This window comes from Thermobia domestica, chromosome 1 (assembly GCF_964235325.1).
Source record: "Thermobia domestica chromosome 1, izTheDome1.hap1.1, whole genome shotgun sequence".
In the NCBI taxonomy this organism is placed as follows: Eukaryota; Metazoa; Arthropoda; class Insecta; order Zygentoma; family Lepismatidae; genus Thermobia; species Thermobia domestica.
In genome coordinates, this window is record NC_137454.1 from 341,401,548 (window position 1) to 341,419,532 (window position 17,985).

Consider the following 17,985-nt stretch of genomic DNA (forward strand, 5'->3'; position numbering starts at 1 on the left):
GCCAGCTCTAAATTTCTGGTCGCTAATGGCAACCTGGCGACCATAAATTTTGCCAGAATGTGCCAGCGACCAGAATATATATATATATATGTGTGTGTGTGTGTGTGTGTGTGTGTGTGTGTGTGTGTGTGTGTGTGTGTGCAAAAACAACATTTATCCTAAAAGAAAATTAAATTAAGTGCTTGAATCTTCCTCCGTTGACGAAATTCTGCGTACGGTAATGTTCTGTGTAGAATTACCTCATATTTTAAATTGGTTTATGTGAGTTTAGCCAGAAATAATTCTGTATTTTATTTATGAACAAAGAATGGAAAGAAAACATAAACATACTTAGAAAGTGTTTGATTTTTTTTTTCATTATGTAAGGCAGTGTATTATCTTAATGGACAAGGAATTTTAAAATGTTGAAAGAAAAGCTATCAAAATTTTCATTATCAGTGGTGGAAAGTTCTCGATATTTTTGGTTTATTGGTGCTTTAAGCCCAAGAAATGTTATCATGCTTTTTAACTAAAGCATAATAATAACAAATTAGGATTTTGGATTAATTTATTCAGAAAGATTGATTAATTATCCCTAGGTTTTCGGGGAATGTAGAGAACATTTGTCTTAATACAATGAAGAACACAAAAATGAACGCACATTTAACTCAGTAATTCAAGCCATAATTGTATTGAAAAGCTCTTAATGTACCTCGTTTGTACCGTTTAGGCTACAGAAGACGGATATATATAAAGAAAATGAACTATTATGAAGTAAAGGATGGAATGAGAATATAGATGAAATGGGAGAACCTCGAAAAACGATTGTTGTCCATCACAAACTCACATGGCCTACTATCGACCCACGGACCTTTCGTACCAAAGGTGAGCCCTCTATCACTCAGCAACCTTTGATGAAGTAAAATTTAAAAAATGATTCGTTTTTCAGTTTAGCGTTCCACGGTCATGTCTTTTAGGCTAAAGGGGACGGATGATTAATGAAATTAAATGATTAATTACAGAATTATTTGTTTGCTCTCCCATAGGGAATCAAAGCCGGGACCACATGCACCAAAGGCACACGCACTAGCCACTAGACAACAGTGAGGGTTAAAGAAAAATTAACAAATAGGACCGAGTTCGATTCCAATGGGGACTCTCGGTCGAAAAAGTGTAAAAGCTTCTTCAGACCAGCCATGCTCAGTGCAATTTTTCTGTTTTCCTCATTCACACCAGGCAAATGCCGGCATGGTACCTAACTTATAGATCCCAGGCTGCTTCCTTTCTTACTCAATGTTTTCTTCCTTCCCTTTCCCCGGATAGTGTGATCGCCGGGGGACATCATCCCTAATACATGACGGGCTAACATGGCCATTGATACCGAAAGCCCAGAAAATAATTCCTAATCTTAATCCTAAGAAATGAAAAAGAATAAGATGAAAAAGAATGAACAATTTTCCTAAGAGAACTAAAATGTTCGTTGATATTCGCGAAATGGTTCGCTCGCAACTTTAATTTTAATGTTATTTCTTCAATCTTCAGCATCCAAAAATACCCTTTTTAGTGTCTCTTTTGAAAGCATTGTTTATAACTGTTTTCTTACGGTTATTTTTTTCGTTTATTCTTTATTTAGGTATACGGACAAAATCTCACGGCCGAAACATCGCCGCCCAAAATCTCGCGGGCCAAAACTTCGCCGCCCAAAATCTCGCGACGCCAAAACCTCGCCGTCCAAAATCCTCGCGGACCAAAATCTCGCTTAGCCAAAACTTTGCGGAGTGAAAACTTTCCTTAAAATTTACCTGATGAGTTTCTTAATATGCAATTCCATATTATAAACAATAAGAAGAAGAAGACGAAGAAGATACCAAATATCGTGTGCGTGGGCTTTCTCGGGGTATTCTCGTTTCCTCCCACTTTTTTTCATTCTATCATTTCCTTCATCCTGATCATCTACGTCTCCTTTAACCTACAAGACATAATTGAGGGACGTAAAAACTCATTTTATTTCATACTTTCTCAAATATTATTCGATTTTGTTAGAGTTTCCTAAGGTCACCGTCAAAGTGAAATAAAAAAAAAAATCCAGGCTCAAATCCCATATATGTTGAAAATTTGATCGAGACTGGTCGGATGGTTCAAGAATTATTAAGTCACAGACAGCCACTTTCATTTTTATGTATTTCTATATGTCTCCCCCTTCTCGTCAAAGTAAAATGATAAAAAAAAAAAAATCCCAGGCTCTAACCTGATCTGTGTGGCAAATTAGATCGAGATTGGTCTCGTGGTTCAAGAGTTATTAAGTTTTATTTATCTTTAAATATCTCCCCCTCCCCTCCTCCTTAAATATCTCCTCCTTCGTTGTGCCGTCAAAATGAAATTATAAAATACATTCCAGGCTCGAATCTCATCTATGTTGAAAATTTCATCAAGATCGGTCGAGTGGCTCAAGAGGTATGATGTCACAAACATAGTAATTTTCATTTTTATATAGGATAAATTTTCAAACCACGCGTTAGAATTTTTCTTCCCATTATTTTAATGCAATTACGTGCTGTTACAAAATATATACATATAGCAATATATAGAGCATTCTACATCTAAGAAATCATCGTGACGAGGTTTCATACTGACGACATTTCTTCCCAGGCAAGATTACGTCCCGCGTAGTTTAGATCAGGCGAAATTCTGTGTCCCGAGATCAGGACCGCGAGGTTTTGGCCCGGCGAGATTTTGGACCGTGAGGTTTTGGGGGCGAGGTTGTTTTGGTCCGCGAGGTTTTGTATCCAAACCCTTTATTTAATACGTATATTAATTGCGTTGTGGAAGTCTTCTTTCCTTTTATTACGAAAAAAAAAAAAAAAAATGCCCAAAGTTTTGAGAATGAGAACAATGTAACACCTAGTCATTGGCAACCAACCAAACAACAGTGAGGTTTTGGCTTGCATAAGTAGCAGGCGCTCCATATTAGTTTTATTAGTTTTACAATAAAAGAATAGACCAGATAAGCTAGAGCAAAAAGTATGTAAAATGTTGTTTTGATATCGGTTTTACGTATTTGTACAAAACTTTAAAGGCCTTATGCAGCGTCATTTTGACATATGATTAGCGTTATACTAAAGGTCTGACTACTGCAGGAAACACATGTTAGTCGAAATCTTTAGTATGACACTAATCACGCGTCAGAACGACTCTGCCCTAAGTGTTTTAATTAGTAAGGACATTTAGTTGCAAGAATTCACACTAACTAACAGAAAAGTAAGCTAATTAAATCATTGTAATAATAAATAGATGTTGGTCGTTGCATATTTCAGATGATATTTCTAAGAATAAAATATAATGTACTCACCAGTAAACATATTAAACAAGTTCAAAAATATCTGTTGAAATGGATTATCTGGAACACTTACCTGCAATAGAAAAACAAGAAATATTAAGTAAGTCTTTGATTCCTAAGATATCAAACCCTCCCTCCCCCCCAAAAAAAAAGAAAACGAAATTTCCGTCTTACATTTAAAGATCATACTTATTAGAGGGGGTGGAGGTGAGAGTAGAAATGCGAACTAACTATTGCTTTCCTTTCTTCTATAGAATCATATCATTCTTTACCGTTTTAACATTTTGAAGCTTTCTGTGCCTGTGGTCAGTACTTTAGTTCTGAGATCTGTTTCAAGAAAAGTCTTATCTCATAAAACTGATAAAGAATTTAAAGAAATACTACATGGAGTATGGAAATACTACATACTTTTAGACGTGTGAGTATTATAAATTTGCAAGTGTACAATATATGTCAGATTGGAACAATACAGCATGTTTATTAAAAATTGGTTTTAATTAGGGACTAGTACAGTTATTAATTTAATGTAACAATCGCTCGCAAACTTGTCAATTTTATGAAATTAGGCTACTGAGGCAAACCTTTTTAAAAATCACTCTATTGTAACGTAGCTTGTATTTGAAAAATCCTTTAATCTTATTACCAGTGCTGCTCTATGGAGCTTCCTCGTGGACGAAGGAGTGGGAAACCCAGGTTCGATTCCCGGTGGAACTCATGTGGGATGTTAAACTCTACGTCTCCTTTGTTGAATGTATTATAGGGAGTTAACTTTAATGAGAGGCTGAGAAATTCAGAGTTGATTGGCAGGTTCCCCACCCCGTCGCCAAGAAACGGTCACTCGACGGTCCTGGGCAGGGTTGCCAGTGCATTGTCAAAAAATTCAGCTAATACTCACTTAATTCAAAGGGTTTATGCAATTATGCAATCCCTATCGAAGATCCCTGTATACGTGGACACACACAAATTAGGCTGTGATAACAAATGCTTCAGTTTTTTCTCCCTCGCTTCTTCGTCGCACTGCACTATGGCCTTCCTTATTACTTTTCTAGCTTCGCTGTGTATAGTTTGCCCTCTCTTACGCCATGAAGCCATTGTCAAATGAATAATAAGCAACGAAACCGCAACCACAACAGCACACAACAAATAACCAACTCACACTAACTCTTCAGAATCACATTCATGTGACAAATTTTTAACCCTGGCAACGCTGACATATAGAAGGAGGGTAAGGGAGTATTGCAAGAGTCAGGCAGAAAAATTGTTGAAATTTTTCCCCCTTTACCTCACCCCCCGCTGGTAAACAAGCTAGCTCCCTATAATACAAGGGGACACATTAATCTACGTGTTGGCAACAGTGCAGCAGATTCTCATTATACTCAAATCAGAATAAGATGCGAATTGACACTTGGAGAAGTATGTCAGGTGCCCTGCTGTCACGTCATGAGTATTCTGCTGAAGCATCCCTTCATGTCGATTGACAAAAGCTCTTTTGAACATGTATTACAAGGCGTCAACATTGTAAAGTTGATGTAATTTTTTACTTGCAACTACCACCAAGACGTTTATGATTATCTTCTCTCTCGGTGATCTTAGAAAAACAAAAACCGTGACGTGGTTTCCCTCCTTAACACAAATTTTAACGTGTTTTCGAACTGTTAATTCGTTTCTAAGTTTGATCAGAGTATAATAAGTGGTCTCTATTCTTGATCATAACTGAAAAAAATATTTTTGGACCTTTGGAATTTTTCTTCATTTTTTTCAGTTTTATATTGAACTAAGTTAAACAAGCGTTACTTTTATTTGTTTCCCACCTTCATTGTCACACTGTCTAGAAAGTTCCGCGTCGCACACCGAATCTCGCTCCACATCTGTTGAGAATCACTGCTCTAAATCAATCAACCTACCAGAGTTTCCCCATGGCTAAATAGCTTCGTTGTAAGATTTAGTGCTATAGAAAGGTTCGATTTTCAGTGAAATAATATGTAGCTTCTTTCTAACCCTCTCGGAAGTAAGATTAATCTTGTGGGTAAAGGACCAGTTTTGTCCGTGGTAATTGTTTTTTCATGAAGCGGAATCACGTAGTGGTGTACTTTATGTAAATACAGTAGATTATATACTTCATAAACCAAACGGGTGTAAAGCATAATAAATAAATCAGCAAACCATAAGCCCAAGTTTTATATGCCTAGATAAGCTATGAAAAGGAGCGATAAACTCTAAACATGCATATCTCTATTTTCAACTAGAATTTCAGTGAACATCATGCGTTAGTTGCACACTACGGCTTTTTTAAAGCCTCTTCTAACACGAAGATGTACTAAACATAATGTCTAGGTCAGGTGTTTTCAATCTTTTGCACTGGCGTACCACCATCAGCGGCTCGTGAAGCAGCGTACCACAGATTGAGACACTGTGGTCTAGGTCCCTCATGTGGGCACGTAAGAAAAACGAATGAAGATGCTGAATCTGAATTCCTTGTGGTTAAACGGTTAATGTTCAGGGGGCGTAGCGTCCATGGAAACTGTGGAAGGGTCGCTTAACATAAGTAAACTGAGTAATGCATTAAAACAAAAAATATAATTAAATAATTAAAAAATATAATAAAATAGATAATATTAAAATAGTGTATGAAATATTTGTAATAATTATTCATATTACAAATAACAGCTTTTCCTAAGTGGAAAACCATACTACCAGCTGTTCTCGGAAAACCTGGGTTCGATTGTCGCTCTGGTGCATCTTCCACTTTAAGTGCAATTCCACGTCTCATATAGCCTCGGCGTTGGGAAATGATGTTAAACTCCAAATCAATATATAGTCCTATATATGAGTTCTGAATTCTTTTGTTCATTTTGTTAGCACAACTGTGCCCAAAATTGTTACAAAGCAGTGTAACATATATTTTTAGGCACCCTGTAGCATTTCTCCCTGCCAAAGTAGAAGATAGTGTGTGATTTTTTTCCTTCATCGTTTTCAAATCGCATGCCAATTTCACGGAAGTTGCCTGTTAATGTTTTATATGAAAAAGATTTCTCGCCATAAAATCCGCCATTCGCTCGGTAGCTCTTCTGTCAGCTTTCCCAAAGCCTCGTGTTATTTCATTCTCGTCCTCTGGAACTTCTTCTGAATTAACGAAGAAGAACTCGCGAACTTTCACTCATAATTCTTACAGCAGCACTTTGATGATCAGCGAAATATATATATATATATATATATATATATATATATATATATATATATATATATATATATATATATATATATATATAATTAACGTAAGATACAGTAGCAAAAAGTAGTAGAATGCAATAATTGATTACAAAATCTTGAAGTACATTCATCAGTCCGTTCTTAAAGGAAGAAAACAACAAGAGAGTAGGGTTTGGTGACTGGTATTCAGGATTAAATAGCCTAGATTACATTACTTGCTGTTAACGAGATTTGTGTATGTATGTGCGGCACTCCGATTTTGCCAAATTGTTAAAGTGCACATCTTTGGTGTGAGTGGTCCTGGATTCCATTTCTGAAGCGACACGTGTTTCATGCTGGCCTCCCAAGTATTGTAATGCTCCTGTAAGGTTTCCTCAAATGCTGATTTCTGACAAGAAAATTAGGCCTATCAAATTGGTAAAATTTGTTTGTCAATTGACTCAGAGCAAATTGCTATTTTTACTTTTTATTTAACTAGCAGAATACCCGTTGTTTGCACGGGGAGAATACGTTTCATTTTGGACATAAAATACTAATGGAGGCATAATTTGGATTTAAACGGCATCGAAAGTGTTACTGTTCATCTCAGAGATCCCGAAAACTATGGATTTGACACTAATATCGGTCATTTTCGATCATTTTAAAATATCCCTTCTCCCCCTCTCATAAATTGCACCGTCATAGTGAAATGGTAAGATTCATCCCAGGTCAGAACCTCATCCATGTTGAAAGTTTGGTCGAGATCAGTCAGGTGGTTCAAGAGTTATTAAGTCACAAACATAGTGAGTTCCATTTTCATGTAATTAATTTTATAATAATATAATTAATAATAATAATTAATATTTTTAATTAATTCAATTAATTTTAAACCTCACCATCCGTAAGACATGTACGTCTTCGTTCAGAACATGATAGTAAAATGAAAATAAAAGACATTCAGAAAGAAGAAATACGCCACCACAAGCAAACTTGCATAAAATCACATTAGCACTTCATATTTATTTTAAGATTTTGAAAGCAAAGAGAGAAGGAAAATTCAGCAAAACACAATTTTACTCTGGCGGTTACTCGCCCCAGATGAATAATCATATTTTAAAATAAAACATCCATAATTAATAGTGTTTAGAAGAATTATCACGAAAATGCTTGCTTTTCACCAATATTCACAATGTTATCCGCCATCTTAAGAAAGAAATTATATCCGCAAGAACATATACAATGGGGGAGCAGACCTCTAGCCCACGGTACTAGGTTTTGAGTGACATTGACGTCAACTTTGACGGCCTTTGTCTTATTTTAAGTCTTAGTCCAGAAAGTTTAATTAATATGAATATAACTAGGTTTAAGTCTATCAATAGGCAACGTAACATTTTAGAAACTATGAAGTCTGTAGCGTAGCACTTGACAGGGAATAAGGAATCGAAGTATCTGTGTCATGCACAATAATATGTGCTCCAACATTTGCGTAAGCCCTCAAAACTATGGTTTCTTTTCCGTCCTGAAAACTACACTGTAAAATGTCTGTGTTGTCAATGCGACGCTTTTGTGTTCTCGAAATATAAATTCTAACAAACATCCTCATTGCACTTAAAATTACATAAAGTGACGAACGTAAACCTACTCTGGTGTTCACTTGTGCTTTTCTTAATATTTACTTTACAGTGCAAGTACTACACATGTTTCAATCAATTACAAGTCACATTTCTTGTGACCTCTTTGCCCTTTCAATAACATTGTCAAGATTTCCTCCTACCGATTAAGTGCTATGCCAGAGACTCCATAAATTGAAATTGTTACGTTGCTGTTTAGTATACGTTTCAAATTAGTATAAGCATAATTTGTATTTTAAAAAATATTTAGATGTAGTCGATATAGTACATAAACAAAGCCCGAAGTGACCACATACCTTGTTAGTACTTGCTGCTAAACGAGGAAAAAAATCCGTTTTTTTTTTTCAATAAATGATTTTCATATAAAGACTTGTTCATGACTACAATTGGTCTTAAACGAGTGTATAGAGTGAAAACCAAAGTCAAATTTGACCCTTAGATCAGAAATTAACTTAAAATTTTGATTACGAATAATTAGTGAAACATAATGGAATCCTATAAGGCACTTTGTATATTATATTCTAAATTTTTACTCATATTAACTATAAATGCTTCTTTGAATTTACCATGTAGTTCAACATATAGTATGTATATTAGATCATATAATACGATCGTATGTAGTACTTAACACCTGAACAAAACTTTTATCCTTCATACGATGTGTATACAGTCGACACTCAAAAAACTTGATTCCCTAATTTTCAAGAGTTGAAAAATATGAAATGAAATTTTTGAGCTTATCGTCTCACGTTTTTGCCTGTTAAGCAAAGAGAGACGATAATTAAAGCAATTGAATGATGATGAAATAATTGGTGGAATGAGAAAGGGGGAGGAAAGGAGAAAATCCACGAGCACGATGTTGTCCACCACAAACTCTGAAGAAAGTGATAAGAATAGTCACTAATACTTCATATTATACTTCTTGCAGAACGCTAGTCAAATACCTAAATATTCTTCCACTTCCTTCCTTGTATATATACGAAACATTACTTTTGGTCCACAAGAAACAAGAACTATACAAAAAGAACTCAGATAAACATGGATATAATACGAGAACGAAGTCATATCTCCAAATTCCTCTTCATAATACCATTTTGTTTTCGAAAACAATTGCATGCAAAGGTGTACAACTCTTTAACTTTTTGCCTAATCAAAATAAATCTCTTTCCAAACATGAAAGTTTCAAAAAGTCAGTACGTACTCTGTTGTTAAACCACTGTTTTTATAGTGTGGAGAAATACTTGCAAACTGATCTAGGTTCTGCTAAGTCGTAAATGTAATTCTTGTACACATTATATTTTTTTCTCTACTTCGTAAAAAAAATGCTGTATGGGTGAGTGATGTATCTTAATAATCCTTCCAAGGAAACCACATGTTGTCATGTTTTTCTATCACCTAGAAGATATTGTAGAAGTAGTTATGTTTTTGCAATAATATGAATATATATTTTGTATAATATCATTGACATGTTCTATACCATATGGCAATCAGCCAATGTAAATGGTCATTGAACGCAATAAAATTCAATTCAATTCAATTCAATTCAAAACTTACTGGCCACGTTCATGTCCTAACAATAAATGTAGTCAGTGTGCGAATTAAGTTTGCAGGAATAAAATGAGCCCCAACAGGACATACAAGTTTGCAAATGCAACAATTCAAATGAGGCAACGTCACCCTTACCCTAACACACACAAATGTGATTTTTTAGAGCAGTAATAAACAAAAAGAAAATGTTTTAAATAATAAAAAAATAGCTACAATAGCTATATTAACTATATATTACCTGATATACCAGCATGTAATCTCTTCGAACATGTTTGGGATTCGATTCCCGGTGGGGACAGTCGATCGAAAAGGTGTAACCCCTTTTTCAGGCCAGCGATTCTGAGTGAGGTTTTCCTGGAGTTTTCACATTCACACCAGGCAAATGCCCGGACAGTACCTAACAAACAAGTCCCAGGCTGCTTTCTTCCTTCCCCCGTTCCTGGATAATCTGTTCATGACGGGCTAAAGCCCATAGATGCCAGTATAGATCCAGAAATAGTATAAATAAAATAATCGAATATGCTTGAAGCATAGCATTGAATGTATCTTACATTGTATATCTACACACAATGTAAGAAGTTTGCAAATCCATAAATGGCTTCGTTGTGGTGCCGCGGTGGCTCAGCGACAGAGCGTTCACCTTTGGTGTATGAGATCCTTGATTCGATTCAGCTTACACCAATACGGATTTGTAGTGAAGAAACACCTTGTGCATGGATTTCCTTGGAGGTTCTCTCCTACTTTCTTCATTAAAGTATTTTCGTTCATTCTTATCATCACCGTCTCCTGTAGCATACGCGGCTTAATCGTGGGACGTGAAACTGAAAGATTTCATCTCATGAGTTCGTTATACATAATTAGTGTCACATTGTTATCCAAATTCACCTCCGACGACGAATTGAAGGGTATGAGAATACGGTTGTAAGAGAGAAGTATAGGCGCAATAAAAAAAAGAAGTTAAATTAGCCAACGATAAAAACAGAGGAAAATAAAGAGTATATTGTAGTAGCTGTGAGTATAAAAATAAAACAAATCCTAAGTGACTAGTTTGATCTTTCATTTCAGAATACAGTAGCAGGTTAAAATTATACGAAAGGACAAAAGAAAACTAATGAAATTCGACAATGTATTGGAACATTTTCATCACTTATACAGTTCAGGAAAAAAAAAAAAAAAAAAACAAGTATCCCGGCTGGGCCTTTTAGAGAAATATAAAATGATGCTAAGGCTAAGGGAGACAGTGATTGAGAAAGTGAATAATGATGATGGAATGAGAAAGTGGGAGTACCTCAAGGAAACCCACGAGCACGATGTTGTCCACCACAAGCTTACTTGGCTGGGGATCGAACGAGAGACTCCACGCACCAGAGGTAAGCGCTATTCCACTGAGCCACCGTGCCCCCCTTTTAGAGAGTGTCATAATTTGATTGAGGAGGAAAATCCTCATCCTCCCGATAATTCGCACCATGGATATAGCTAAACTTCTATGTGTATATTAATAATACAGTTGCCAAAGTCATTAAGTTAAACTATCAGTTTTAAGAACGTAGAAGTTCGCACAATTCTGATAATTTATCAGTTATTTAAAAAAAAGAAAACAAAAGAAAAAGAAAAAAGTAAACATTTACATTATTACGTACTAAGCAATGAACGGGTGTATTTATCCTTAATTGATTAAAAGCACTGATAACACTTATGGAAACCAATTCATTGGAAATCAGATTTTCTTTAAAATATGATTTTATGATAATTCTTCTAAACACTAAAATTCTCTGCTTATAAAGCTACGAAGAGGTATAGACGGCTAGGTGAATTCAGATTGGGTAGTGTATGGACAGTATCATTGCAGTTACTTCCAGCCTTCTAGACCTTCGCTTAAATAGTTCGCCAGTACCCAGACGATGCTGGATGAATCGACAATTTCGGAATCGAACTCAGAACCACTATACTAAGGATATGTATATAAACATTAACTACACTATTACACACCAAGTTTTGTAAAATTTTCTATCAAACTTTGACAAAAATTAGAAGGAAAAAGAAAGAAAACTTAATTAATTTATTAGAAGTTGATTTCAAAATTTACTAGTTAGTTAGGAACTTGCAATTTTAAATTATTGTGTAGTATTTCTTAAAATAGGGCCTACTCCAATTCCTTCAATAAACTCTTGAAAGAAATACTTGAATTTTTTTAAAATATTCCATTTTAATAAACAAAATTTTATTTTTTGAATTCTATGAGAAAATATCTAAGGCACTTGATTTTAACAGTCGCATCGGACAGTAACTAACTTCTTCTCAGACACCAGAAAGTACTTTTCCTAGTATGATTGTTCAATTCAATCTCCTATTCCTTATTTGTAAGTTATCAAAATGTATTGGAATAAATGCCAAAACCACTCCCTTTCTCGACATTTTCCTTCCCGAAAAGTAATAATTTGCAGACCGCTGAGCTCAGAGAATTTTACCATACTCTTCCGAAGCATGTCATAATATAGAAGCAAAAGTATTAACTAAAGGAATAGTTTGAGTATCTAGCTATGTTATTTGTCTTGTGTATTGAAATAATACCTAGGTAATAACCATTGTTTAGTACACTATAACATGTGCTACAACATTAGAAGTTTGCGAAGTAAAGCCTGAAATGACGTGACGTCACAATAAGATTATGGTGTTATCCTACAACTCCATACAAATATACGTGAGCAATTCGCTGAAAGATAGTAAAAACTGTATACCGAACCAAGTTTTTTCTTTTCTAAATTGAGTTGAGTTGAGTTGAGTTTAACGTCCCTTTGAGCAGTGAGGGTATATGAGACGGGACCTACTAATTAACGTAGAATCCGAAGCACATGAGCTCACGCCGGGAATCGAACCCGGGCCTCCCATGTCAAAGCTGCGTACGCTAACCACTTAGCCACGAAGTTGCCCTTCTCTTCTCGAAATTGAGGGAATTCCTCTTGTCACTTTTTTCTATCCCAAGAAGCAAAGATAATTCTTAAGAGAAAACGCACACCATCACGAATTTTTTTTTGCTAGAAGTATTCAGGAATTTTTTTCACGCTGTAAATTCTTCTAGGGACTTAGGCAAGGGAATGGGTCCTAAGGATCCAGACCTCACCCGAAATCCCGACTTTTCTGTAAATTTAGAATAAGTTTGTGTTATTTTTTATAAATGTTCCATATAATTTTTCCTCATATTGAATTTGGATCCCCTCTCGAAATAAATTTCTGCCTAAGTGCCTGAATTCTTCCGTTATTCTATTTCTATTCTAACCCTAAGCAATAGATCCCAGTAAGAAGCCTCAAACAATGCATGCCTGTTTTATTTGGGTAAACATCACTTAAATGTTTAGGAATCATATCGGTTTCCACAAGAAAAGGAACTAGCTTGTCTTCTCTACTCCTGACTAATTTCTATAGCTAGCACTAAGGGTAATTATTTAATTTTCAAAGAGAGCATGTGTTATGTTTTGTAAAACTATAAGAATGTCTATGGAAGTTATTGCGGAATATATTTCTTATCATTTGGGTACAACTACTTCTTATTCTAAATAGATTTCAATTCCAAGTAATGATGATAATTGGGAAGCTACAAAGAAAATTTATTATATATCACATCAAAATCGAATAATTTTTTCTCAAATTTTCATCGAAAATTAATTTGATCGGTTATATAGAGGTAGCATTCGTTTTCAGCATTGAAATTATATGAGTCAGGATCTATTTCTTAAAATGGAATTCGAATCATACTCGGGTTTTTCTTCCGTTAAGTATCCTCGTCACGAATTGAACCAGGAACTACTCATCCAGAAAGCAAGCTCGCTAAAAATTGTTTTAGATTGCATTATATTTAAGTGCAAGCTTCTAAGTTGGGTTTTAATTTTTTCACGTTCAGCCCGTTTTAAATCGATTTGAACCTCCACCGATGGGGATGATTGGGAATCTGGTGTCACCACTGTTGAAAACGGTTTTTTATCATCAAATTATGTACATTGGCTAACCCCCTAGGTGTAGGTTTAATTTGCCACATATTACTCTTTATTCTCGACCAATTTTTCACCTCTAAAAAACTGCAAACCCTTAAAGAAAATCCATACTAATTTATATTACGTTTTACGGAAATTACCATGGAACAGACAGCCACTTAAATACATATTATACCAAATGGAGATACTGGAAGAAAAACGAGAAAACTCCAAGAAAAAAAAAGATGGACAGAATACACCACAACTCCACATGACTTAATCTCTTCACATGACGTAAGTCAATCTCTTACTCAGAGGTGATTACTCTACCACTAAGCCATCATGATGCAGTACACACTCTCTTAATATAATACTAGTTAGGAATGAATGCTCTGACGATAATAGTTAACATAAAGGCCGTTATTCTTTGACCATTATGTTGGTTTTTGTAATAACAGCAAGTGAATAGGATATGCACAATTCTTGTTTGTAATTCTGTTTGAACAGCATTGAATTAATGAGGAAAAGAATTCATTTCTGTCACGAAAGAAATGCATGTATAATTGTGAACTACTAACATCTTTTCTTCAAGAATTAGAGATTACCTAAATTTGAAAATTCATTGATAAATTGTTTGAGTTAATGTGATATATCTGCATGTAATAGGTCTTTAAAAAGCAGAAAGATAAGCAATGCTACCGATGTGCTATATACACACTATACAACTAAAACCCATTTGGCCGGCCGTAGACATATTCATACAATAGAAAACAAAAGAAATATTTTTTTTTATTTAAAACTCTTAATCTCTTTGACTAAGAAAGAAATCCTACTTCCAGAAACTACGAAACTACTTGAGAGAAGATTCGAAACATTAAAATAGACTTTGTGTGATAAAGTAAAGAATGTTGTTCATAGTGGAAGTTTCTTCAAGTAACACTGGGTATATCACGTGCAGTGGCGGCTCTTCTGGGTAGCCACATAGGGAAGAAAATACGTTACATGTATATTTAACCTTTCTTTCCTCAGATTGTGACCAGAAAATTTTATTATTATTACTATTATTACTTTACCAATGTGGTTCCCCTCAAGATCCATTATTGATTATAAGGCAAATTAGAGTATGCCTTTATGAGAAAAAAACTCTGGTGAAGTAAAAATTGATTAGTTTATGTTAAAAATTTAAATCTCTTTTCTTCCCAATGTAAAATGTACAGAATTTTATATCTTCTATAGAAACAGACAGTTGAAAATCACACCGAAAGTTAAGTTGATTTCCTGACGCGTATAATTCTGCAATGTATAAATCACACCGAAAGTTAAGTTGATTTCCTGACACGTATAATTCTGCAATGTATAATATTTATTATCGCTTTTATTTCATCTGGTTTCTCTTTCTAATTCGTCATTCAATTTTTATATTTTGTATTACCTCTTATTACGTTTTCCTTGAAGCTTGCAAAAACAAAAGAAACAATCACAATCCACGAACACGACAAATTACTGCAAATTTTCACTTGTCTTCCTTGAAGTCCTGCACTAAAAACACACACATAAAAAAAAAATCACGTATTCGTCCAATCACTTCATCGCTGATACAGATGCACTTTCATTCAATGCACATCCCACATACACAGCACACCTCGCACCATTCAAATTCAATTCAAGGGTAAATTGTAGATATATTTACATATATGTAAAGCAAATTGAATATTTTTAGAATATATTTACGATTCACAATTTTTTGATTTCTTAAAGATGTTTCAGATGACAAAAAACGTATGGAAAAGAACAATGCATATGTGGATCCCACAATGTGAACCGTTGTTTGGCGTGAATGCAGGAAGTAGCTTACTCACCGGTTGCTCCTATTGTTCAAGCAAAAAGCCAATATCAGTGACACAAGTGGAAGAAGTTCTGACACATTCTGCGCCTTCAACGAAACTGAAAGGAGACGTTGATCTCAATCCTTAAACTGATGTTGATTGTTTCATAACGCCCCCTCCCTATGTGAGCACCTCCCTCCCTCTTTAAAAGTAAGAAAGAAAGGGAAAAAATGGAGCACCCACTCTGCCCGTCTCCCTTCGTGGGACAATTCTTAAATCTCATTGACACTCTTGGAGCACTTTCTCCGCAAACATCAAAAAACCCCAGCCACGGAAAATTTATGGCGTTCGCTCCACGCGTTCTGTTTCGATCTTATATTACGTTCAAGAGAACATGTTGAAAAAGGTCATTTAGCTTGTATTTTCCAATTCATTGAGAAATTGCTTTATAATATTATGTCATAACGTCTATGTGTATTTTCTATACGGTGAAAGATACATGATTTTTTTTTCCTTTTTTATTTGGAAAGAACAGATGTGTAAGGGAATGTTTTCTGTGTATTAGCGAATAGAATCAAAGTGCGTGGTCTAGAAAACAGTGTGCAATGTAGAAATTAATTATATCCTTTTCTTTAGATTATAGAAAATAAATAAATAAATTGTATATGTCGTTCACATTAAGCTAATGAAACTTCCATACATTTAAGTACATTGGTACTTCGACCTACGAGCGTCGCCTCCTGCGAGTGACTCAAATTACAAGAGTAAAATATTCGCCAAAAACGCATCGAATTACGGACAAATATTCCATTGACGAACATTAAAATTTGTATGCGAGAGAATTTAATTTTCCTGCATGCAGAATATTTCCTCATAATAGACTTATTATTATCTTAATATTCCGTTTCATTATCGTTATTTTTGTCCATTTTAGTTGCACACGCCAATACTTCCAGTCCTATATGCTCTCTGCGACTTCTTTCCTTTACACTTTGACATGGTTTCCAACCTGTTCAGCGCACCCCTTGTGGGGCGTGAAAGGCGATCAATGAAAACGTAAGCTAATGACAGAAATAAACTACGTTCGTAATCTAATTATATAAAAAATACTACTGATCTTGTTTATGATCGAATCACGTGTAAACTGATAAAATGATTGAAATTAACTTTTGGATATAGTTATCAAGTATTTCGAACTGGGTTTTTATCGTGTTACTTTGATTAAAATGTATATATTAAGTGGAGAGCATTCTGGTATGTAAAGTCCCTAGTTTGATCCCCGGCCAAGTAAGTTTGAGGTGGATAACATCCTGTCCGTGGATTTTCTAGAGGGAATCCCATTTTCTCCCACATTATCATTCCACCAATTTTTCCATTACCATTCTCTTGCCTTAACCATCCGTTTCCCTTAGCCTAAAAGACATAATCATCAGACATTAAACTGAAATATTTAATAGCATTTCATTTACTAAAGGGAGAGCATTATCATACTTCAAGGTAAAAAAAAAAACCTAACAACTTACATTTTTTTTTTTTTTTTGTTTGTTCTCTTTATTGAAAACAAGTTTGAATGTTTAAAACCAAATCATTTTAGACCAATAATAATATTTATAAACAGATTTTCTTTTTATTGACAGATTGTCAATAAAAACTCTGTTTATAAATATCACTAGTAGCCTAAAATAATTTGTTGTTAAACATTTAAACTTGTATTCAATAAAGAAAACATTTTTCAATTTTTTCGGCCCACCCTACTATGCAATGAATTTTTACATGTATCTTGACATTTGCTTTCGTAAACACCCACGTTCAATTGATTATCCAACACATAGCTAAGGTAGTTCACGTTTGATAGCAGAGAAAGTCAATGGGAATGCAGGTTTGTGCAGCAGGCAATAAAAAATGAAAACGGGTTTTGCTAGGATCATCATCTTCTTTCTGCATGGATATCTTCTATTTTTTTCTTCTTTTTTTTAAGTTCGTGTGAAAGTCCAGTTCTCATTAGGCACGTGCTATCTTAGGACTCTGTTAGATAGTCTAGGTAGGAGAGTGGTCCATATTATGAGAAAAAATAAATAAAATAAGCCTTCATTATAGTTAATTTTGGAATGGTCTCACGGTGCTTCGCATATGAAGCACCCAAAGCCTGCTCGTTAACTTTCATTCTTCCAGATGAAGAACGTAAGAGAAATCAAACCAAAGATTAATTTGTTTCTTTCGATAGGCTTACAAAAGCTACAAAAGCTCCTCTATTGTACGCATAGTTACTTTCAAGGCATATGTACGAATGGCAGGCTAGAATTATTCTATACTATTTTCACTTGAAATTTGAAGACATTCTTAATTAGGATGACCAGATATAAGGGGGGGAAAACCGAGACATTAAGCAAACTGACATAATTTGACAGTCCATCTAGGTATGGCCATTGTTAAGCCGTTATTCAAGTCTATATTTTCAAATAGACAGCTTTTTATTTATTTAAAAATATTCCAATTTTAATTTTTGT

The 17,985-nt window shown here is 34.7% G+C and overlaps 1 protein-coding gene across 1 annotated transcript in view; it reads right to left on the bottom strand.

Annotated features, from left to right (window-relative positions):
* The window catches only part of LOC145663712 (uncharacterized), a 404,258-nt gene extending 388,649 nt beyond the window's left edge, over positions 1 to 15,609 (bottom strand). The window contains exon 1 of the mRNA XM_081729804.1: positions 15,512 to 15,609. The gene's annotated coding sequence lies outside the window, so the exon portion shown is untranslated. The remainder of the gene's footprint in view (positions 1 to 15,511) is intronic.
* Positions 15,610 to 17,985: the final 2,376 nt, after the last annotated feature.